Source organism: Sceloporus undulatus, chromosome 3 (genome assembly GCF_019175285.1).
Source record: "Sceloporus undulatus isolate JIND9_A2432 ecotype Alabama chromosome 3, SceUnd_v1.1, whole genome shotgun sequence".
In the NCBI taxonomy this organism is placed as follows: domain Eukaryota; kingdom Metazoa; phylum Chordata; class Lepidosauria; order Squamata; family Phrynosomatidae; genus Sceloporus; species Sceloporus undulatus.
In genome coordinates, this window is record NC_056524.1 from 233,457,393 (window position 1) to 233,482,115 (window position 24,723).

The 24,723-nt window shown below is 39.3% G+C and overlaps 1 protein-coding gene across 4 annotated transcripts in view; it reads right to left on the reverse strand.

Annotated features, from left to right (window-relative positions):
• The window catches only part of IRS1 (insulin receptor substrate 1), a 109,768-nt gene that overhangs the window by 17,741 nt on the left and 67,304 nt on the right, over window positions 1-24,723 (reverse strand). For 2 of the 4 annotated variants that reach the window (XR_006102953.1, XR_006102952.1), the window contains exon 2: window positions 13,239-13,347. The exons of 1 other annotated variant lie outside the window; for it this stretch is intronic. The gene's annotated coding sequence lies outside the window, so the exon portion shown is untranslated. Of the gene's footprint in view, window positions 1-12,285; window positions 13,348-24,723 lie in introns of those variants that run through there. One more of the 4 variants, XM_042458334.1, reaches the window with a different exon arrangement.

Consider the following 24,723-nt stretch of genomic DNA (forward strand, 5'->3'; position numbering starts at 1 on the left):
ATCCTCACTGGGACCCAAAGTGGCATACATCCTAAAAAACACAGTACAATTAAAAACCTACAAAACTGACAATTAAAATGGTATTAAACTATTACAATATTAAAAAGATGATTCATTTAAAAATATAATACAATTTTAAAAAGATAAAATCACTTAATAACCATATCCTTTAAAGCAATACACCACTCCTAGGACATTAAAATTTTTCTGTTTTAAACACCTTCCTAAAAAAAAAGATCTTAGCCTGTCAGCTACAATAACAACACAATAGCAACAAATTAAAAATTCTAAACCATACAACTCTAGCACCTCACTAAACTACAAACCTCAAAATTTGTGTCATGTGAATGGGACTTAGAGAGAGAGAGTTGCTTCAGAGCTGGACGGGCAGATTTCTCTGGCCATGATGGAGATATTTTGTGTTCTCCTTGCCTCTGCTGTGCCCTGTCCCCTAAAGTGCCTTATGATGACATTAATGGAGCATTATGCCAGCATATGACATGAAAGGCAATTCTAGGCAGTGAAACTGATATACATTTGTAATACAGAATAGGCCCACAGTATGCTTTATGTGTCTGTTGTCTTTTGAAAGAATAGTCTGTTCATTTTGGGAACATCTATCTATCCTAGATCATAAATACCCCACACTGAGAAACACAGCTAATAAAAGCACCACTAAAACCAACTTGAATCTACTCTTTCAGAAAAGTGTTCGTTGCACATGAATCTTTTTCTCCACATGTGAACCCATTGTTCTACAAATTTTGTCTTGTTAGACTGTGCTTATAGAGTACAGCTTCCTGTCTAAATGTTTTCTCTGTAATTTAAAAATCTGACAAGTGGTCAAAGTTAGGTGACAGACTTCTTTTCATTGATACTGCTGTACTTTGGATACAGTCCATCCCTGATTTATTGCAGGATGGATTATAACAGTAAAGTTATATACCACAAAGCCCCCAAAAGTTATTTGTAAGTTACTGGAGCAATGGAACATCTGAACTATCAAATGTTTACAATGAGTCCTTTTTTCTCCCCGACTTGATATATCCCTTTTGCTGATGACCTTATATAAAACTTTAACAAACAGATGCCACCCACAGGAATGGCCACTGAAAACATTTCAAAGGTTTTGTTTTTTTAGCAAAGATATTATTTTATTATTTTAACATCTGGGCCAGCTCTGCTACTTAGTAGCAAACCTATATTTGGGTAAGCAAAGAAGTGAGTAGTGCAATCCTGTAGAACTCTACTAATAAGGCCAACAGAGTTCAAGGAGACTTAATATCCAAGAATGTTTGTAGAGGATTCCAGGCACAGTGTGTGGAGGTGGGGGTATTTTTGATGTTTTAAGTTTTCTAGAGTTTGATAAAACCAATGCTAGTCTTATTATAAATGAAGACATGTGTAACATTCTACCAGAGGCATAAATCATGTAGCACTCCAGATGTTACTGGACTACAACTTCCAGCATGCCCAATCACTGGCTATTCTGGGAGTTTTTCACTTCAAGAACATCTGGAGGGCCACATGATTTGATTCCTAACCTATACCTGGGCCAAAGTGAGCACAGCCTTCCCAGATCATAGTCCTTTCCATCTATTAACATTAGTGTGGTAAAACTAGTAATCTTCATCCCAATCTACGTCCCCTGTGTCTTGGAAGGGCATGTAATTAACTTGGATGCAAAAGGGGAAAATTTTTTCTTCATACAGCTGTGCCTTCTTCTGTTAAAGAGAATCATATCTAATTTTCTCTCATTTTTGAAGCTAACCAAGCCAAATTAGTACTAGGATTGGAGACTACCAGATATAGTGGGTATGGTCTCTGCTACCTGGCAGTTTCTAGCATCCTTGTCAGCATCATGATCAAACATTTATAGCTGTTGAGTGCCATAGAAGGGGTTGATTTGTATTTAGTATGCCCTGCTAAAAAGTAAAGATATACAACAGAGCACTAATGTGAGAATTGTCCAGTCCATTGTATTCCCCATCACCATGTATGGATGTGAAAGCTGGACAGTGAAGAAGGATTTTTAAAAAAACACATTCATTTGAGATGTGGTGCTGGAGAAGAGTGTTGAGAATACCATGGATAACCAAAAAGATAAACAAATAGGTCCTTTAACAGATCAACCCAGAACTCTCCTTGGAAGCCAAGATGATTAAACTAAGGCTGTCATACTTTGGTCACATCATGAGAAAGCATGACTCTTTAAACAAGACAATAATGCTAAGAAAAGGTTGAAGGCAGTAGAAAGAAAGGAAGATCGCATGCCAGATGGACAGATGCCAAGTGGATAGGGAGGCCATGGGCCTGAATCTACAAGACCTTAGCAAAGCAGTGGAGGATAGGAGGGCTTGAAGATGTCTCACACACAGGGCTGCAGTGAGATTGACTTGAGGGCAGTTACAACAAACAAGAGAACCATAGTTTCACTTTAGCTTGGTAGTTAAAGGCTAGGAAAAGATCAGCAGCTGGGAACAGATGGGAGTAAACTTTCCTGATTGTGCTATTTTCATAGCCATTTCAATGAGAGGTATATTTGGAGTGCATCTTCCAGTGAAACCAGTTGGCCAGCAATGGTGATCTAGAGTGTTGGCCATGGAATAGTCTGGATATAATTAGTTTTTTTAGAGGCCTATTTTTACACTTGCTGGAACCTTTCAGTCAAAGGACTGTGATCCTTCCTTTCCTGTAGACCATCCATTATATCTCTTGAGATCAATACAGCTATTCTTATAGCAGTGCTATTTGTCCATTTTCGCTAGCCTTTGTCCCCATAGCCCACTAAAGTGCACATGGTACACATTTTTTAAAAAATAATTAACTAGCAGGCTATGGTATGGTTCTCTTGTATCCCAATCTGAGGAGAAAGGTGAGAGATAAACAATAACAACAAATTAGGCAAGTAAAAAAAGCATTAACAAAAATTAACACATCCACTTTCCATGCAGCAAGTAACCTGAGTTCTCTTTGCTGAAATAAAGAATTGGGTTTTTGCCAGCATCTTGGAGTCAATTGTGCCAAATACTGGTAAACAGCAATACATGAACAATGGGGACATTTCCTGGTACGGTATTGTATGGCTGATTTAGTTACAGCTGCTCAGGAAAACCAATATTGTAGAAAGGCCCTCAGTCACTTCATCAAAACACATTTTTGTACACTGAAAATAACTATACATCTGATTACTAGTGAGCCTATTATAAGCAGAACCAACAACTAAATGTTGAAGCATGAAGTACTTCTATTCATGATTCTACCCACACAAGTTCATTTTCCTTCACCATCTTTTTCTTTTCTTTTTCTCCCAAGAAGCAACCTCTGTGCCACTAAGCATGCCCTTCTTCATTGAGCTGTTAGGAGGAGAGAGCCCTTCTCTCTGAGAGGGTATCCCCCCCATCACTTTTTGCGTTTTTCCAACCTCAAAGTTCAGTGCTGTGGATGTCTCCCTCTGGTGCATGGGTGCTGTTTTGACTAAATAAGGACAGGTACTCATAACTGGGATTGATGTTAGCATATAAGAAATGGGTCAACTCAGCAACCTCACTCTGAATTACTGCAGCAGGATATAAACCTACAGAAAAATACAACATAAACCAAAATTCACAGAAGGGCAATATTAGCCACCAAAATGCAGAAAATGCATCATGCAAGCTTTCAAGCAGAAAGAGTTGGCTTGAAAGCTTGCTTCTTCACTGGCTTCTTCATCAGACAAAGATGTTAAAAATGATACTTACAGAGAGTTATCCATGTTAATTTCTTGAAGCAAAAACTATGATCTTTTAACACCTGAAAAACTAAGGCATGTATTTAGGTGTTAAATCTATGACCAGGTTGAGATTCATGTAGTCTTTCAGTTGTTGTTGGACTTGTTGGCACCCCCTGACTAACCCACTCTGAATGTGAAGTGCTCATATTTCCATATTTCAAATCTGAAGGCAGCATGTGCTTGGGAGGTCACAATAACCTTTAGGAACACTAGGTCAAGTTCCCAGGGGAAAGGCATGTGGACAATCAAATCTAAATGGGTATACGTACTATTAGATCCCTAGGAGAGCCAGTGTGGCATAGTGGTTTAAGTGCTGGACTGTAACTCTGGAGAGCAGGGTTCAATTCTTCGCTCTACCATGAAATCCACTGAGTGACCTTGGGCAGGTCACATGCTCCCAGCCTCTGATAAGACAATGGCAAACCTCCTCTGAACAAATCTTGCCAACAAAACCCCATGATAGGTTCACCTTAGGGTCGCTATGAGTCAGAAACTACCTGAAGGCATACAACTATAATTGCTCTTTCCCACAAACCTTCTGCATTTCCTCTTGCACCAAGAGACAAAGGTCTCATTGCACAAAAAAGACAGCCAACTCTTTCTGCTTACTTCCTGCTGTGTCCCCAGCCAAACTTCTCCATCCATCCATCCTGGGGTTATTCTGATCCAATCACTGTTTTTGTCACACTAAACTTAAAACCATCAACCAGTCCAGAATCCTACTGTCGATTCCTGGAAGAAGCATCAAGCTTTTGTTACCTGGCCAGATAGCTCCATCATAAGGCAATTTTTCAGGTACAAATAATGGTCCCAAGAACCCAGTCTCTGTGTACATAGAACCAGGCTGCACTATGTGTATGTTCTCTGCTGCCCTCAGACCTCATTCTGAGCCACTCCTGCTTTCTGTGCTCTATTCTTTGGACAAGTAATATTGCCCTCGTTAAAAAAAAACACCTCGAACTCTGCTACCATTTTACATAGTTCCATTCTGGTTAGCTCTGAATGCTGTGTCTGTGCGAAATGCTATTATGTGTGTGATTACATTCTGTATTTTTTATATTAAAACCTCTTAATTCATCCAAACCTGGAGTTTTCCTCAGTTATTACTGGTATGCACAGGTGCAAATAGTAAAGTAACACTGACACATGTGGTGGGAACCCCTCCCCATCCCCCACATTTCTTTGGGTAACACACTGCATCTCCTGGCTAGGCCTACTGGTGACTACAGTCCAATAACAGTTGGAGGACCATGCTATTCCTCCCTCTGTGGAATATAGTAAATTTCAGCAGATACAAGTAGTAACAGTGTACAGCCAAATGTTCTTTATACTCATGATCATATTCAGAAGAAGATGATCAAATGATTTATTGCATAAGTAAAATATGGTTCTAATATTGTGAATTTCTGCCAAAATGATCTAATATGTACAGATGGCAGAATAACTTCCTTATTTGCAATGCCTTTTGTTTCAAATTTAACATTAAACATGACTGCTGTTGAAGCAGGTACAGTATAAAATTGGCAGTCTGCATTCTAGGCTACTCTGAACTGGAACAATATTAGAGGAATTCTTACCAACAATGCCACCATATACAGCACATGTTTCCATTACATTTCCAAGCCATCAAGCAAACATGAGGTTTCAACCCGATTGAACCACCAGCACAATATAGATGTGTATTTTGTTGGTTGGTGAACTTACTTTCTTACTCTGCACAGATACAGTATATTCTTAACTAACCTTGGGGTTTTTTTTTCCATCCCAGCTTTTAGGCCAGGTTGGCTACTAGGAAGAGGAAGACATGATGTCATATATTTTGAATGAGAGGCCTCTCATGGAAGACTGAAAGAAGACTATGAAGAGAGTAAAGCATGCACATACAGGTATGCATACCATAGCTGGTCTTACATGACGTATGTGACATTTTTGAATATGGATGTTCAATAATGACCATGAGCTACAGAAAAAAAATCTTCTGTGTATTTGTTTACTCCCTTAATAAGGCAAAGTTCAACAGCTCCAAGACCTATGGCAGCAAATGCCACACTACTGTGAATGCTATCAGAATAGCTCTCAATGTGCTGCCAATCAAGACCTTTGTGGTTGTAAAAGACACGCATGACACTTGTTGGGGAGCTAGCTGTATGCAGCCTTCAGATCCTAGGTAGTGTACCCCTGTTGTAAATGAACCACTCTTGTATGAACAATACAAAAATGTCCTGAATGGACAGGTATATTTTCTAGCGCATTTTAGACATTATATTTATTTCATGGGGATGTACTGAACCTTGTGGCAAAATCCTTCTGGCAAATTTTTACAGACACCATCATATAATTGATTATGATCCATTTATGGAAAAGATATGCCAGCCAATCAGGAGGTATAAGTAAACAGAAATTAATACTTGTCCAAAGTCCACATTTTACAGAACTGGTGGTAAGAGTCAGAGTGAGGTTAGATTTGACGGAGTGACTATGACAGGTGAAAAGCATGGTTTTGTGCCTCTTGTTTTCACTGTACATTAACAGAGGCAATAAGCCACTTTTGCATGCTCTACTTCTGATACATTGTAGATTTGACTGTATCCATCTAAGGGAGTTGTTTAGATAGAGAACAGATGAGATCACACTGGATTGATGAATAATACAGGCACTCAGACCACTGATACACAATCCTAAACACATTTTTTGTATGAACTAGCAAAAGGAAATGAATTAGAATATCACTTCTGATCATCTAATCAATATTAGCTATGTCTGAAATTTAAGAACAGGCAAACTACATAATCTGGATGCATTTAAAATTTCTCAAAGTTTTTTATGCATTCTTTAAAGCAGATGTATTGATTAACATATGTATATTCACTTGGTTTATATTATTCATACTAAACAAGTGTAGTTTCATATATACACAAAATACATTTCAGAAACAGGAAGGAGGGATAGTTGTAGTGCAATGTTTGAAGAACCACCATAGTGTAGTGGTTTGAGCATTGAACTATGAGTCTGGAGACCAGGGTTCAAATCCCAGCTAGGCCACAGAAATCCACTGCGTAACCTTAGGTAAGTCACATTCTCTCAGCCTCAGTGGAAGGCATGGGCAAAATCTCTCTGAACAAATCTTGCTATGAAAATCCAGTGATCAGTTTGTCATAGGGTTGCTGTAAATTGGAAATGTCTTGAAGTCAGATAACAACAAAGTACAATGTTTACTTCCCATAAGTAAGCTTCCCATGTTCAGCTGGGCTTACTCCCAGATAAATGCATCTTGGTCATCTTACATACCATGCCATAACTCTCTGTATTGACATTAAAAGCAATACATTTCTGGAAAGAAATTTTCTCATAGATAATCCTTGTAGGCAAGTCAGAGCTGAGCTCTCATCCCGGTCTAAATAGTTATGACCCGAAGTGTGTCACAGGGTGGGGTGGGGGATAGTTATGAGAACATCATTATTGAACAATTAGTGTCCTGCATACTTACCTAGAGCAAGACTTGTCAACACAGATAGCAAAATTAAGTGACAGAATCACTTAATCATCAGTAGTATAGTGTCAAGATCAAGAGGAGTAGTATTCTGCTTTTCTCAGACTTACCTGGAGCACTCTGTCCAGTTCTGGGCACCATAGCTCAAGAACGATAAAGACAAGCGGGAACATGTTCAGAGAAGGGACAAGATAATCAAAAATTCTGTCAGCCTCATCTGGAACACTGTGTCCAGTTCTGGGCACCACAATTCAAAAAGGATATTGATAAGCTTGAGGGAGGGAGATCAAAATGATGAAGAGTCTGGAAGCCATGCCTTATGAAGAACATCTTAGGGAGCTGGATATGTTTAGCTTGGAGAAGAATAGGAGGTGACATGACAGCTATTTTTAAATATCTGAAGGGACTTCCTGTAGAAGATGGAGCCAGCTTGTTTTCTGTTGCTCCAGAGTCTAGAACATGAACCAAGAGACTGAAAATTACAAGAGATTCCACCTAAACATTAGGAAGAACTTTTGGGAAGGTGGAGGAGGGAGAGCATTTTGACAGTGAAGTAGATTAGCTTGGAGGGTGGTGGATGCTCCATCTTTGGAGGTCTTTAAAGAAAGATCGAATGGGCTTCTTTCAGGAGTGCTGTAGTTATGAATTCTTGCATGGCAGGGGGTTGGACTAGATGGCCTTCTGAGTCCTTCCATCGCTAAGATTCTATGAATCAACTGCTTCTCTAGACTGCATGTGGAGAATCCTTTTTGACATTTTCTGCTATATTTCCATCTCCCCATGGATTAGGGGGAAAAAAAGCAGAGTGACCTCTGGGGTATTTCCCATCCGCTGAGTTCAGTGATGTTAAGAAGCTTGCTTATTTTAACTTTGGCAGGGTTTATCTTGCTCCATGCCCTGAATATACACCAAAGAGTAACCATTTTTGGATTATGTGGTAAATAATGTGTAGAACAGTTCAAAGGTTATCAAATCCTTTTGTTTTGTTTTGGGGTTATTGTTTTCATCTTTTTCTGTCCCCTGGTGTTTTTGAAGGGGTGTCACATTGAGGATGGAGCACACTTGTTTTCTGCTACTCCAGAGAATAGGACCCAGAACAATGGATGTAAGCTACATGAAAAGAGATGCCACCTAAACATTAGGAGGAACTTCCTGACAGTAAGAGCTGTCCAACAGTGGAACACACTCCCTTTTGCAAGTGGAGCTTTTTAAACAGAGGCTGGATGGCCATCTGTCCGAGGTGCCTTGATTGTGTGTTCCTGCATGGCAGGGGGTTGGACTAGATGGTCCTTCTGATTGCTTCTTCGAAGATATGAACAGTGCCCTCCTATCTTTGAACTTCATTACAATGTGAACAACAACAAAAATCACCAAGTGGCAAAATACAATGGATTTATTGGGATTGGTTTTGTCTCAACGACCCTGGGTTTTTCCCCCCCTATCACTCCAGCCACCTTGGCTGGTGAGCAGAAAAAAGCAAGGCCTTCTCTGTTGCAGCACCTCAACTGTGGACCTCCCTCCAAAAGGAAATCTGGTTGATTCCATCATCAGAGTCTCCAACTTGCTATCCAAACTATTGTTTTGCCTTACTTCTGCTTTAAATTCTTTTAAAACTGTTTTTAAAATAACATTTTACATACATTTTATTGTTTACTGCTTTGAGGCCCTAGTTGGCAGAAAAACATGCCTACAGTGTATATTGAAAAATATATTTGGTCCTGTGCATGCTAGAGAATCATCCAGGCCTCCAGGAGATGTTGGCATGTCCTAAGCATTTACTGTTGACTAAAATAAGGATAAATATGTTGATAGCTACACCTTTAAGGTAGCATCTGCTTTGCCCCTTATTCCCAAGTGAAGGACTGTATATACAGTTGCCACAAAGAAAAACTTTGTAGTCTCCAAATAAGCAGGGGTAGATTTTTGGAACTGTAACTTTGATCTATATAGAAAGGCATGAAGGAATCCATCAGCACCTTTGAGACTAATTTGCCAAAAAAAAAAAAAAAAAAATCTCTAGCATATGTTTTCATGGACTCTAGTCCACCTAGCAAGAAACAGATTTGTTAACCCTCCCCCTCTCCCAAAAAAGACATTGGAGCCATCTTTTTTACCATGGTGACACCAAGTCTATATTAGCATCCACTGGCACTTTTCTAACCTTGTGTACATCATGTGCAAGACTGTGATCTTCCCATTATACTGAAATACATGGGAAGGTCATAATCATGCACACAATGTACAGAACCTTAACACTTGAAGAAATACAACAAATCTTTGGAGATGCAGCTTAACTACCATATTTCACTAACTGATAATTAATATCCACAGGAGTACTCTGATTTGCTGCATGGCACTAGTAAAGGATCCATGCACATTACCTCTGTGATTCAAAATACCAACCACTCAGAGATGACACACACAATTATATACATTGTCTAATCAGATATCTTACTGCATTCAATGGAGTTTACTCCTGGCAAGTATATTTAAGCAAGCTTTTACTATATAACTGCTCCCAAGGAGGCTTCTCATTGAGGTGTTTGCGCTTGTATGTTTTAATCATTTTATATTTTAACTTATTATATTAACGTGATGTTTTTAATTGTTCTGGCTTCAGACAGAGTGGAGGACCAGCCAGGGTGGACAGGTGGCATATAAATAAATAAAATAATAAAATAAAATAATAAATAATGAAATAAATATATTTATGATTGCAGACTTAAACGAGAACAGGAAAAACCATAAAACAATGGTTTTTGTGGGTTTTTCGGGCTATATGGCCATGTTCTAGAAGATTTTCTTCCTGACGTTTCGCCAGCATCTGTGGCTGGCATCTTCAGAGAGTGCTTGCCTGGGAAAAGTGTGTGTGTGTATACACACACACACACACACTGTGTGAGCCTGGGAATGCAGGAGTGATTTGCATGTATATTGTTTTGTGCTGATGGCAGGCCTCAGGCTTGGAGGCTAATGCAAAAGAGGATTAGTGTCTGCTAATTGGGGATCATTATCTGCTGGGAAAGCCCCTGACTGAGTGGTTTCCCATTTGCATTTGCTGAGTCCTTATTTTGCTATTCCTCAGGACTGGTAGCCAAATTTTGTTCACTTCAAGAGTTTCTTCTTTCCGGTTGAAATTATCCAGATGTTTGTGGATTTCAATGGCTTCTCTGTGCATCCTGACATGGTAGTGGTTGGCATGGTCCTGAATTTCAGTGTTTTCAAACAGTATTTTATGCCCAGGATGGTTTGTGGCATGTTCTGCTACTGCTGATTTTTCTGGCTGGCCCAGTCTGCAGTGTCTCTTGTGTTCCTTGATTCTTGTTTGCCCACTGCATTTGGTGGTCCCTACGTAGACTTTGCATCTGCATGGTATGTGGTAAACTCCTGAGGCTGTGAGAGGGTCTCTCTGGCTGAGCAAAACATTTGCTGGATTTTCTTTGTCAGTTTGTAAACCATTTGAAGGTTGTGCTTCCTCACCACTTTGCCTATTCTGTCTGTGACTCCTTTGATGTATGGTAAAAATACCTTCCCTTTGGATGGCTGCTTGTCTTCACTTCTCTGGGTATTCCTGGGTCTGGCAGCCCTTCTGATGTCTGAGCTGAAATAACCATTAGCCTGTAGAGCCTGGTCCAAGTGCTTCAGTTCATCTTCCAAGAAGTGGGGTTCGCAGATGCATTTTGCTCGGTCTACCAGTGTTTTGATTGTACTTCTTTTTTGTCCTGGATGATGGTTGGAGTTCTTGTGCAGGTATCAGTCTGTATGTCTGGGTTTTCTGTATACTGTGTGACTCAAACGTTGGTTCACTCCTGCATTCCCAGGCTCACACAATATATATATATATATCTACCCACTTTTTCCAGGCAAGCACTCTCTGAAGATGCCAGCCACAGATGCTGGCAAAACGTCAGGAAGAAAATCTTCTAGAACATAGCCACATAGCCCGAAAAACCCACAAAAAACTATGGATGCTGGCCATGAAAGCCTTCAACTTCACATAAAACAATGCTTAACGTATTGTATTTTCCCCTGCTACATTTGGATTAAAACTGTAAGGAAGTGTAAATGATTCAAATGTTTACATGTCATTTTTCATGAATGTGAAAAATCACTTTAAAACAGCATTTTAATGGACTGTTCATATTCTTTACTTTTCCTCCTCCCCCCTTTATTATTTTATGGTTTTGAGAATGTATTATTCATTTAAATAAACAGGTATGATCTAGTTTCTAGATTGCTCCTCAGACACATCTTGAATTCCACTTAACTCCAATTATGCTTACTGAGTGGTTGCCACCACTTGTTAACAGAAGAATTTGGGAAGGACACAATCATCATTTGCTCCCTGCCACAATCAATCCTGGTCATACCTCAGCATGGAAAACTAGCTGCATAGGAGTTGCCTGAAGCATTTCATTTAAGCACATAGGATATATAAGAGAGTGAGCAACAGCAGAAAAAATCTTTTTCTCACAGAATACATAACCTAGAGTAATTCTACCTTTTAAAAGTTACGAGAAAGTCCTCCTAATATTGAGGAAACTGTGAAATTTGCAATACAGCACGCCCACTAATGGAGCCATATGCGGCTTCCAGTTTATGCAGGAGCCATGCTGCTATTCATTGAATGGTGTGTGTGCCTGTGGTGTGCATGTGCCACACCACCACAAGCACTGAATGGGGCTTCAGCTTACGCAGTATTTGCCTTATGGGGGGGGGGGCAGAACAGATCCCCACGTAAGGCAAGGCTCCACTTTATAATGGGAGAATTATCTCAATACACAAATCTCTGAGAAGATATAAATTCAAGGTTTCAGTTCCTGCTGGGAACTGTTTTTAATATGGAAAAAAAATCTTATTTGATTTATTATATCCTGCTTTTCTCCCAAGATTTGAAAATCTACTTCTAAAGTAACACTTTAGAATTAGTACCTAGCTTCCTAAGAATGCAAGGATATCTCTAAAAAGAACATGTATGAAGCAACAGGTAAAATAGATGGAAGAGTAACTGAAGTAGGAGAAATAAAGATAAAACAGTATCTAGTTTATTAAGTATAGAAAGAGATTTCCAGAATTTACAAACACCGACATATTTCATTCCAGGGATATTTTGATTTGAAGAGTTTGCCTGTGTTTTGTTTTTCTTCTTCAATATATATATATATATATACATACATACATATATATATATATACAATGGAAGACTCAGATTTATTTTTCTGATTTTTTTTATGTTCCTGTGCAACCAACAGTTTCAAATTCACACTTGTATATACCATGGACAGTTTAGTTTTCCTTTCATTAATACACTCTTATGTTTTACAGGAAGAGTACAAAATATTATTTTCTATTTGAAAGAACTCAGCTCAACCGCAGGGTTATTTTACAAATTATGATACCAGCAAATATGACTGTACAATCCATGGGCCATTGATCCATATTATATTATATTCTGAATTACAATCTTAAAAAAGAATAGTACCCTACTCTATTCTTAAATCGACTTGTTTTAAGCATACCCCACCCTAACCCCACTCTGTTTACAACAGAATATAATATACCTCAGTTCCACATCAAAAAAAGATGTGCTGTAGGAAAAGTTACATTTTAATTAAAAAAGTACATGTATAAATCAAAAACCTATGTTAAATATTTAATACTCTTCAACCAACATTAACAGTTTGTATGTAATAATTTACACTGATGATTTGTCATACAGGTTTTTCAGCAGCAAATTAAAATCTGTGTCTTATGAGCTAGTAGTATACCCATGCTCACCATTATTACAGTGATGGGCACATGAGTTCACTGTAGCCAAACAAGTCTTTAGGGTGGAGGAGAAAGTAATTGTAGACTTGTTGTCCAGGGTCACAGTGCTTTTGCTTGGCACAAAAAATTGAAGAAAAAATGTGCAGTTCAGTCAACTAACTCCTGAGGTTTGTGTAAAGTAAACAAATTGAACTGGAGGCAGCGTACCCATCTACTGAGGAAGAAGATGTGAGGTCCTAGTTGTGATACACAAAACAGAGTCTGGATACCCATGAGTTCAAAGAAGGATTTTTCTGAGGTTGTGTAGGTCATCATTCTGAGAAAAGAAGGAAAAAAAATAAAAAAATTAAAACATGTGGAGATACATATGTTTATAATTCCTGCAAAAATGAAGAAAGAGTAAGGTTTTTTATGGGATGTGGGGGCAACAACACTTAAACCCGCCTAAGCAGATAAATTAGGTTGGAAACCTTTAAGCATTATAAGTAAAACTGTCAGTAAACGTTATCATAATATTCACATATCTTCTTCTGCAGCTTTATCTAGCTGGACATCTACAGTAATGAATGTACAGAATACAAGTGGATCTACCTGTTGCACGCCGTTCTTTTCATTCATTTCTCTAATGACTCTTTAATGAAGTAAAACCCTGAGAGTGACCAGACTAAGTATAAGGTCAGTGGTGAAAAGGGGATAGTTCTGCATCTCATCTCTTTTCTCTCACGGTGACCAAAAACAACTTGGGAGAGGCAATTTTGGGCAGGAAATAGCTGGGAAGTTAAGGGTTCAACAGCCCCTTTGTTTTCTCTGTCCACCCTGGCTGGTCCTCCACTCTGTCTGAAGCCAGAACTTTACAAAACATGCTTCTGAATTCTTTATTTTATGAATAGCCACTGTAAATGCTTTAGATACTAGATCATCTCATTTCTTTTGCTATCTTATTACACAGTACCTAAATTCCAACACTGTGAGGACAGGCTCAGGAGAAGACTCTCCTAGATATGGCTCAAGCCAAGCATTATGGATAAACACTGCAAAATGCTTAGCCCTTAAAAATGCTGCAAAAATTACTATCACTACAGCATAAGAACTATAAACACAACAAGTACAAATAAGGATCACAAATGGGACTGGCAATAAAATGTTTCCAAGTACTCCATTCCATTCCTGCTTCCCCTTGGTCTCCCTCTCCACACTCTTACCATTTACTGACCATAAAACATGCTCAATCCTCAGCAGTTTTCCTCACATACTCCCTCTGTTTCTAAAAAAACAACAATCTAAATGTTTACTTCTGCAGAAGCTTCACTCTTCTGCATAGACAGTGTCATTCTGGCAACATGAGGTTCCACCTTTAGAAAGTGAATTTGCTGTAAAGTTTATACAGGATTCTTTCTGAGGGACTATGAAGACTTCCCCTGAAGGGGTGGCCTGCCTCCATGTTCTCCAGACTGGGGCCCTGGAAACTGCATGCCATGACCCCGATCTGGCTTTTCCAGGGTGCAAAAAGTGGCTCCTTTTTGTGCCCTGGAAAGGCCAGATTGGGGCCACAGCGCTGCAACTTTAAGGCACTTCTTTGGCACTGTGGTGTGGACGCAGTGCCAGAGGAGCACCGTGATGCTGCATGCTGTGTAGAGTGGTGTGCAGTGTCACACCGCCCTAGGGGCAGAGTCAGGGCATGCATTGTGTGAACGCCACACCCCAACTCCACCCCCAAATCAGCATTTATGGCTGGTGTGCACAGCTCCTAAGTTCAAAAAAATCAGTTCTAGCAACTGACGTATTGACATTCAGGTATTTTATTCTGCCTTAGACTAGCTTGAAAATAGTGTCCTTTGTGGATCCTACAAACATAACCACATACCCAAAATCTATCTGAGGAAAAAAAACACACAAAAAAAAAACATTAACAACCCAATGCTAAAAACTCTTATAGCTCTGTTACAGGATGTGCGTTTGTGTGTGCTGAGACAGAGGTGCATTTACTGATTTTGTAACTTTTATCTAAATTAAACTACTTTAACCAAGGGTGCATCTACACTGTAGAAATGCAGTTTGACAACACTTTAACTGCCATGGCTCCACCCTACAGAATCCTGGGAGCACTCTTTGGCAGAGAAAGCTAAAGACCTTGTAAAATGACAAATCCCAGGATCTGATAGGATGGAGCTACAAGCACTTAAAATGGGGTCGAACTACATTTTTTCTGCATTAAAGATACACCCCAAGACTTAAATTTCTTATGCTGTTTTCACTGATTTTAAATATTTAATATATTTTCACATTATATTAAATTGTTCTTATAATATTTATACAGTATTTAAAACAAATGTTTTTAATGATTTGTTCTAATATGTATTTGATATGTTGCCATTTAATACTCTCTTGACTTTAATAAAGGTTTCAATTTAAAAATAAAACTAAGATTTCTAAGAGGACCTCTATATATCTCATGTTATAGATACTTTACTCCCAAAAATAGTTAGGTAGTTTATTATTATTTCTCCTTTAATGAAATACTGAAACTTTTTTCAGAGAGATGGAAAGCTGGGAGGAGACTGCCAATGCTATGTGTTAATTGCTTAAGCAATCAAATTATTTTGTGTGGTCCTTCATGTGAACAGAAAGCCTGTATTTGCAAATGTGTAGTATACTGTCAAAATTCTCTAGAGTATTTCTCTTGCAAGTTTTTTTTTAAAAAATACTTTCAATTTTCTCCTAATCTCCCTTCACTAATCTACACAAGCATGTCAATCAGAACTATATGGAATTTAGCATACAGACACAGTTTTAAAACATGTTGTGTCTAAATTCAGTACTGCCATACTTTATTTAAAAAGCTAATTAAAAGGAAAGTAATTGTCTCATTTGAACAGTGAAGGGATGAAGTATACTATGGCCCGTTACAGACGGGCTCTTCCGGCGCCCCTGTCACGTGCTAGGGGTTGGTCGAGGACCTAGCGTCCACACGGGCCTCACCCCTAGCACGTGACGAGGGCGTAAAGATAGCGGCGCCCTATACACACGGGCGCCGCCATCTTTACGTGCTGGATCATAGCATCTGCACATCACGCACTGGATGTGATGCCGTGAGTGCGCAAGTAGCGCCTCGCAGCGTCTCATCCGGGATGGAAGAAGAAGCGCCATTTTGGCGCTTCTTCTTTGCTGCGTCCGGGAAACATGTGGTTTGGATGCTGCGGTTCCCGGACGCAGCAACCAGCAGCGGTGCAAGACTGCCCCTTCTGGGCAGTCTGTAATGTGCCATGGTTTGCTTTTTGTTTCACATTTGGCTGTGTTCCAGCAGGGCTGAATGAACAGCTTACTGCAGGAACAAACTGTACCCAATAGTATGGTCACATGCTCTATCTAACCTGTGATAGATATACAATCAAAGAAACTGAGAGGGAAACATACAGTCCTGCTACATATGTCAACGCTTGTTGCTCAGAAATACTTTGAACAGACAAAAGCAATTTTCAATGTCAAACCTGAAACTGCACTGCAGAAATAATCCAGGTTGACACCAGTTTTACTGCCATGGCTCAATGCTAGGGAATTCTGGGAATTGGATTCTGTTGTGGCACTAGAGTTCTCTGACAGAGAAGGCTAAATGTCTCATAAAAGTACAATTCCTAGAATTCCAGAGCATTGAACACTGGCCTTTTAAAGCGGTGTCAACCTGTATTATTTCTGCAGTGGGGATGCAGCCAAGGAAAAACATCACACATACAGTCGGCCCTTCTTATACACGGATTTTTTATACACGGATTTAAGCATACACGGTTTGAAAATGTTCCTAAAAAGTATAAATTTACCCTGATGTTCCATTTTTTATTAGGGACACCATTTTGCTATGTCATTATACTTAATGGGACTTGAGCATACACGGATTTTGTTATACACGGGGGATCTTGGAACCAAACCCCAGCGTATAACAAGGATCTACTGTATTTATTTCACCTTCTTCTACTACCCTAACATTAAAGCCATCAGATCCTCTCTGATCTTGTAAGCTAAGAAGGGTCAGACCTAGTTAGTATTTGAATGGGAGACCACCACTGCCTACAAGTGCTGTAGGCTATATTTCAGAGGAAGGGACTGGTGAAACCACCTATGAGTATTCTTTGCTTAAGAAAACCCTATGCAATACAAGGGGGTACCACAGGTCACTTGAAGGCACATACACACACATACCCAAGCACAATAAAGAAAGAAAGGAAGGAAGGAAGGAAGGAAGGAAGGAAGGAAGGAAGGAAGGAAGGAAACCTTTTTCAAAGGTCCACGGATACATACGCTTTTTCTTACTTAGATTTTTTTTAAAAAAAAATCATTTCAATTAAGCTTCTCTTTCAATGATCTAATTTAAGCACGTGTCTGAATGTAATGCCAAAGGGGGGGAAAGTCTACATAGATCACTTTTTAAAACAGAATCACTGAGCTCTTATTCTATTTGAGTTACAAAGTCTTTTCTATACACAGAAGGAGGGGCCAGGTGCAAAGCACATGACTGTTCAGGTTCATTATGCTACTTCAACTCTGTCAATCATAACACAAACTTAGTTTTTTGTGGGCTTTTTTGGACTATGTGGCTGTGTTGTGGAAGAGTTTATTCCTGACGTTTCACCAGCATCTGTATTTCTCTGAAGATGTCAGCCACAGATGCTGGTGAAACGTCAGCAATAAACTCTTCCACAACACGGCCACATAGCCCAAAAAAGCCCACAAAAAAGTATAGATGCCAGCCATGAAAGCCTTCAACTTCACACAGAATACAAATTAGCACAGGCTTTATTTCTATATAATCAGATATTTGCCAGCTAGTATAACACTGTGAACTTTCAACAAAAATAGAAACTAGCTGACTTTTATTTCCAAACAAACACACAAATAATGGAAAACAAAAAACAATCAATAGTGTAATACTGTGATTCCACAGACAGGACAAGAAACCAGAGATCTGTCACATGTGTCCAAATACAATTTTGTTTTGAATGATAAAACTGTATTTAGATTAAAAACAACAACAACAATGTAAACTGCTTTAGGAGCCCATTTGAGGGCCAAAAATATAGGCTATAAACATGTACAGAATTTATTATTTAAATCCTAACTTGTCCTATGAAACAGGACTGCATTATTTCACCACCTAGGCTTCATTTAAGTACTACTGGGACTTTCACTGGAAGATTTAGTCGTCAGCTCAACATGCTGTGATCTACTCATGGACATCACCCATGAATAGCAGGCTTTTTTCAACTATAGATATAATCAAATATATCTCGATAGGAAACTAGAATTCATCACTGACAAATCACCAATATTAACCATCTCCATTCGTCTGCTGAATCTAGTACATACCAAAGAGAATATAAATCAAGTAAAGGAACTGGGTTTTGCACACAGAGTAAGTTCTGAAAATACAGAAAGTTACAGAAAGCAGTATGTCCTCTCTGCATTGGTCAGATAACTTTGGGGACAGCCTGTAGTATTCTGGCCCTGGAGCTGCCTTGACCTCCCCCCATTGCCTTAGTCCTCTGTTCTGATGCTGGCCTGCTGTTTGCATGGGCATTTCCCACTGTGTCACCTGGCACAACCACTGCCACAAGTCACTCACCTCTGAGGTCAGAGCAAGGTAGATGCCCAGTCTCAATCACACGGCTAGGCACCTCGTTCTGATCTCAGAGTGAAGTGATCCACAGTGGCATTGGCTGCACTGGGCAGCACTGTGGGATGCCAATGCCAGCAACTGCCTGGCATCAGAATGGATGGCTCTGAATCTTCTGGGAAGAACCGAAGCAACTGGTGAGATTTTCAGCTCTGCATTAACAGTGTTACATCCCAGATTTGGACATTAATGGCCCAGGTGTCATCAAGTCTGTTCATGCCAGACTTCGGGAATGGGCCCTGCATCATCTGGTCTCCTCACTGAGAGGATGGGGGGGAGCCAGTTTGTTTATTCCATACAGACAGAGTCATCATTATATTTTGTTCTGTTCCTTGGAAATGGGTTTTTTTCCAGTAAAAGACAAAATTGGGGGAGGGGGGAGACTGTAGGGGGTTCACACTGCAATTATACTCTCAACTGTCTTTTGGGTGGGGTGATCCCATGTTAAATCTGTTGTAGCAAAAACAACTCCACCCTGGGCTGTGTTGTTCACAAAAGCTTAGGCCCAATTATAGTGGGCCCTTGGTGTTCACTGTGGTTTGATTCCAGAAACCTAAGTGGATACCAAAATCTGTGGATCTCCAACTCCCATTAAATACAGTTGCACAGTATAATGGTGTCTCATATATAAAATGACAAAATCAAGGTTTGCTTTTTGGAATTTATATTCCTTCAAACCATGGATGGTTGACCCATGAATCAGTGGATATGAAGGGCCGACTGTATTAACCTTTAAGGCTCCATACAACTCTTCGATCTCTTAGCTACTTTGATATATGATAGATGCATATACTATTCACAGTTTCAACAACATGACATAGGAGGTATAGAATGTTTCATTAAATTCAGAATTTGTGCAACTAGTCTACAAAATCCATCTACTTTTATTTTTTCAGGGGAAAATCCTTTCAGCAGGATTTTAATTTCAGCTTGTCACACTCCTAGACAGCAATATACTATAATTTCTGCACAGACCTGATTCACAGGAATAATACCATATCCAAATATCAGAACAATTTTGTCTTATGAACATCTGATGTGATAAGTAATGCATGATAAGAAATTACTTTTAAATGTTGAAATTATTGAAAGTGTTCCTCATTTAAAAAATTCTTCTTTAACCTTAAATGTTACCATAAATATGAACTACATTATAAAATAATAAGCAAGTTTAGGGAAGAGTGCCTTACACAGTTTTTAAGTCAACATTTGGATACCCCTATTGTTTCTTATCAACAAACATCAGTGTCTCCTTAACAACGCTCAAGTTTTAAGAGAAGGTTCTCTAACTTCAGTGTGTTATAGTAAGGGTTGTTAACATTAATGACATCATTGCTGGCAGCCTGAAAACCTGTGTTTAATACATTTCCTACTCACCACAGGATTCAAGCTGGATTCCCCCATAACATGCATTTGTGGCTGACTTTATAGAAACCAATGGTAATGCAAGAAAAATGTACTTGCACAGAAAAAAAAAAGGGGGGGGAATCAATGCTACATGCTACATTTGAGAGGTGCTCTTGCTCAACATCTGTTCAAAATACATAAAGGCACAAAATGAAACAACATGGCTCACTGAAAAAGACGATAATGCTTGGTAAACTAGAAGGCAGTAGGAAAAGAGGAAGACCATGTTCTAAATCAGGGGTAGGCAATCTTTTTGAGCCGGGGGCCGGGTTGCTGTCCCTCAGACAACTGGGGGGGGCCGAAGCCAAAAAATAAACAATTAAATAATTTTTTAAAAAAATTAAATATATAAATAAACCAGGACAAATGTAGAACAAAATTTTCAAATGGAAGACACTTTTCTAAAAAAAATTGAAGATACGCGAAAAAATTTGCTGATTTTTTTAAAAAATGTTAATATAAATGCATGTTACTGAGGCTTCTATAGACAATTGCCCCCCAAAGGCCCCAGCGGCAATCGGCGGCAGGACCGGGCTGGGGCCGGTCCCAAGGCCTCGCCGGGCTGCATCCAGCCTGTGGGCCGCAGGTTGCCTACCCCTGTTCTAAATGGACTGATTCATTTAAAACACTGTGACATGTCAAAGCTGATTTGATAACAACAAAAAATAAGAGACAACAATATAAAATTCTTTAGGGTTTAGTTGTGAGAAGAGTACTAGATGGGAGAGAACTGACAACAAAGTTGTTTAGATAAATCATCCATCTGCTATAAGAATGGAAAATGGGATAAAGTGTCAAAGTATATGAAGCTTTTAAATAGTTCACTACTACTAACAACGAGAAGAAAGGAAAACCAGTTTACAAATAGGCTGAGCAATTCCTTTCATGCTCACATAAATGTTCACATGTACCAGCATACAATCCTCTTGCTCTAGCTATCCAGATATTCTGGACTTCACTGGGATTAATCTCAAAAGCAGCATGGAATTATTTAATCAGCTCACACAGCAAGGAGTAAACTAGCTGCTGCATGTTTAGCTCTGTAATTGTATACTTTAGTATCTGCCTCTAGATTAGCCTTTTCAAGACCACTAGTGACATCAATTTTCTATTTTGAAGTAAACTTATCAACAAGATGAAAATACTTTCATTAAAGAATTATAGCAAATGAAATTGCATTTTGCAATTCTTCGTTTGATACGCCAACTGCGTCCCTACCTGGACCAAAAGGACCTTAAAGCAGTGGTACATGCACTGGTAATCTCTCGTTTAGATTTCTGTAATGTGCTCTACATGGAGCTACCTTTGTACCAAGTTCGGAAGCTTCAATTGGTTTAAAATGCGGCAGCCAGATTGGTCACCAGTACACCTAGGTCTGACCATATAACACCTGTGCTAAAATCTCTTCACTGGCTGCCAATCAGCTTCTGGGCACAGTACAAGGTGTTGGTTATTACCTTTAAAGCCCTACATGGCTTGGGCCCGAGTTACTTGCAGGAATGCCTCTCCCTACACAATCTGCCCCGCACTCTCAGGACATCCAGGAAGTATTTACTAGAATATCATAAGACCAGGTTAATGTCAACCTCCCACAGAGTGTTCACTGCTATGGCCCCAAAACTGTGGAATATCTAATGGAGGAGATCCATCTTATTATCACCTTAGATGCCTTTAAGAAGGCATTTAAGATGGATCTCTTCTGGCAGGCTTACCCACTCGACCTTATATAGGAGATCATTAAAATGAAACGTTTGGACTATGACTGTATGATTATTGGATGATTAATTGATGGTCTAGCTATTTTATTGTACAGACAAAGAATTATATTGCAAAGTCTGAGGTAACAATTTGGACACATTCATGGATAAAATTAAAACTCACTTAATTTCTCCCCCCCCCCTCCCCCTTTGGTATGTTAAAACTATACACCTGTTGAATCCTTTAGAGGTATCACCAACCTTACATGAAATAGTATTAACAGGATTCCTCATTTTAGACAGATATACACACTAATGATTTGGGAGGAAAACTGGTGAGGAGAAGAATTAGTGCTGGCCTTGTTTTAAAAAGACATTTAATGTAGTTTCATTTTTGTCTGCCTTGCCTTATTTCAGCAGAAACAAATTATTCTATCGGGGATCCATGCTGGGCTGGGAAGGTATGTTGGGCTGGGTAGGTATGCATGAGATATGTGAATTAGCAATAATTTGAGAGTTTAGAGTATGCTATGACAGAATCCAGTATTCAAAAGAAACATCATTTCAAGGTCATGTCCATAACTGTAAAGTTATACTGCCACACAGACATATTGCAACTCAAAATGCATCTTATGCACCTTAACATTAAATCCTGTTTTTAAAATTATAAATTAGATAAAATTATGACATTAGTTATCTTAAATCTCAAACAATTATAAAGTTGAGGAACACTGAAAATTAATTACAAATCTACAGTTTCTGCTTTTACCTGTAATTTGAAGTTTTCTGCAGGTACTTGCAGGCATTTCCCATTGCGTTTCAGTCTTATAGTAAAGAAGAATTGCAGCCCACTGGTGGTTGCCACACTCATAAGCAAATAATGGCGGGTTATAAACCGCCGCTTTGCGGCGATCTGCCGCCGCCGCTGTTTGCTCCGTAAGGGAGCCGCTGCAGCCAAACCGCGCGGCTCCATTACGGAGCAAAAAAGAAGCTCCAAAATGGAGCTTCTTTAAGCGGCGCCTCTATGACGTCGCGAGGCGCCAAGGGCGGACTCGCGACGTCATAGACGCCGCGACACGTGCGGACGCACAGCGTCCGATACATAAATATAGCGGCCGCCGTGTGGAACGGCCGCCGCCATATTGTACGTACAGAATACGTACTAGGGTTAGGGGGTGCGGAAGCACCACCCCTTCCTAACCCTAGTACGTATTCATTATGTACTAAATGGCGGTCTGTAACCCGCCAATGTTTCCTTTCAATACACTTAAACCTTGAGCATCCCTTATCATTTTGGATGTTTTTCAGATTTTGGAATATTTGCATATACATGATTTATCTTGGAGATGATGTATAGCCTGAAGGTAATTTTATATAGTATTTTTAAAATAATTTTGTGCATGAAACAATGTTTGTCTACACTGAAACATCTGAAAGCAAAGGTTCCACTGTCTCAGCAACCCACTAAAAAGTTTTGGATTTTAAAGCATTTGAGATTTGGGATTTTTGGAATATGGATGTCCAATCTGTACCACAATTCCTACATACTCAGCAGACTGAGCTATCATAAATCCTGGCTTATGATACAAAGATAACCAAAACTGTGACATTTAATACTAAGCGTTCAGTTTGGTGGGTTTTTTAAATTTATTATTTTACTCACCACCAATGCAAAACTGATTCCATATTACTGAGAATCAAAGCAAATAACCACATATGTGCCAAGTATAAACTCACATGCATTTATTCATCTAGTTCCTCATTTCTAAATTGTGCACACACCAGTCCTACCATACTTCCAAGATTCATTCTTATGTTGATATGCCAGTCTAACAGTTCCCATTCTTTTGTGATACTGCCCACTAAATAAAGAATGTCATGACCTCTATGAAACATGTTTATTTACTCTCTGCTCCCTTCACTATGATCAAATCAATGTTCTGAGTAGTAAATTCATATAGTACTGCTTGCTAGAACTTTCAGGTGCTGAAATGTGTCTCTAGAGGTCTCCCATATAAAAGTTGTGTCAGTGATTGTTAGATGGCTGTATATTGTATATTGGTTGTTTTCTAGCTGGTTCTTTTACCATGAAACTGAGCTTCTTCTTCCATAACATCTTCAACACTCAGTTCAGAAATACCCATATATTCAAGCATATATCTAAAGGGCCAGAAGAAATCATTCTTACAGTGGAGTACATGAAAGACTGCTATAAATATCATAGAACTGGAGGGGTCTGTAAGTCATCTAGTATAACCCTCTTGCTGAACACAAGAAATGCAGAGTTGTGTCTTCACCATCCACCTTCAATTTACATCCTAGCCATAGGGGTCTGAAAACTCCTAGCAAGTGAAAACCTAGGTGATTGTAATTATTCCTACATACTCAGCAAGCCCAGTTACAGACAGAACATTGCCCTACTTTATTTAGTCAAAAGGAGATCACCCATTTAAAGAAAAGATTTGTTATAATGAGCATAAAACAGTGTGTTTGCCATGAATTTCAGGACAGAAGTATAAAAGGCAGCTTGTATACTGATCTTAAGTGTGTTTCCACTAGCTGTTAAAAAGACAGGTTGGACTTTAATGCAAAGAGCTCTGATCTTCTATCAGGGTATTTTATTCCAGACTCATTGCTATGGTATCTGACTTTGAGAGGACAAGGGATTCCTTTATCCCTATTGTAATTATCACCGATTTATTCTGTTTGAGTCATTCTCTCTTGAGTCACACACTTTCCATGCCAGTCCCCTGACTTATAGACATATCAGGAAACTATGGCCCATTACAGACGGGCTTAAAAGTACACGCAGAGCGCGTACTAGGGTTAAGAGGGGGCGGTGCGGAAGCACCACCCTAACCCTAGCGCGTGCTCTGCGCGCACAAAATGGTGGCGGCCGTTCCACACGGCCGCCGCCATTGAT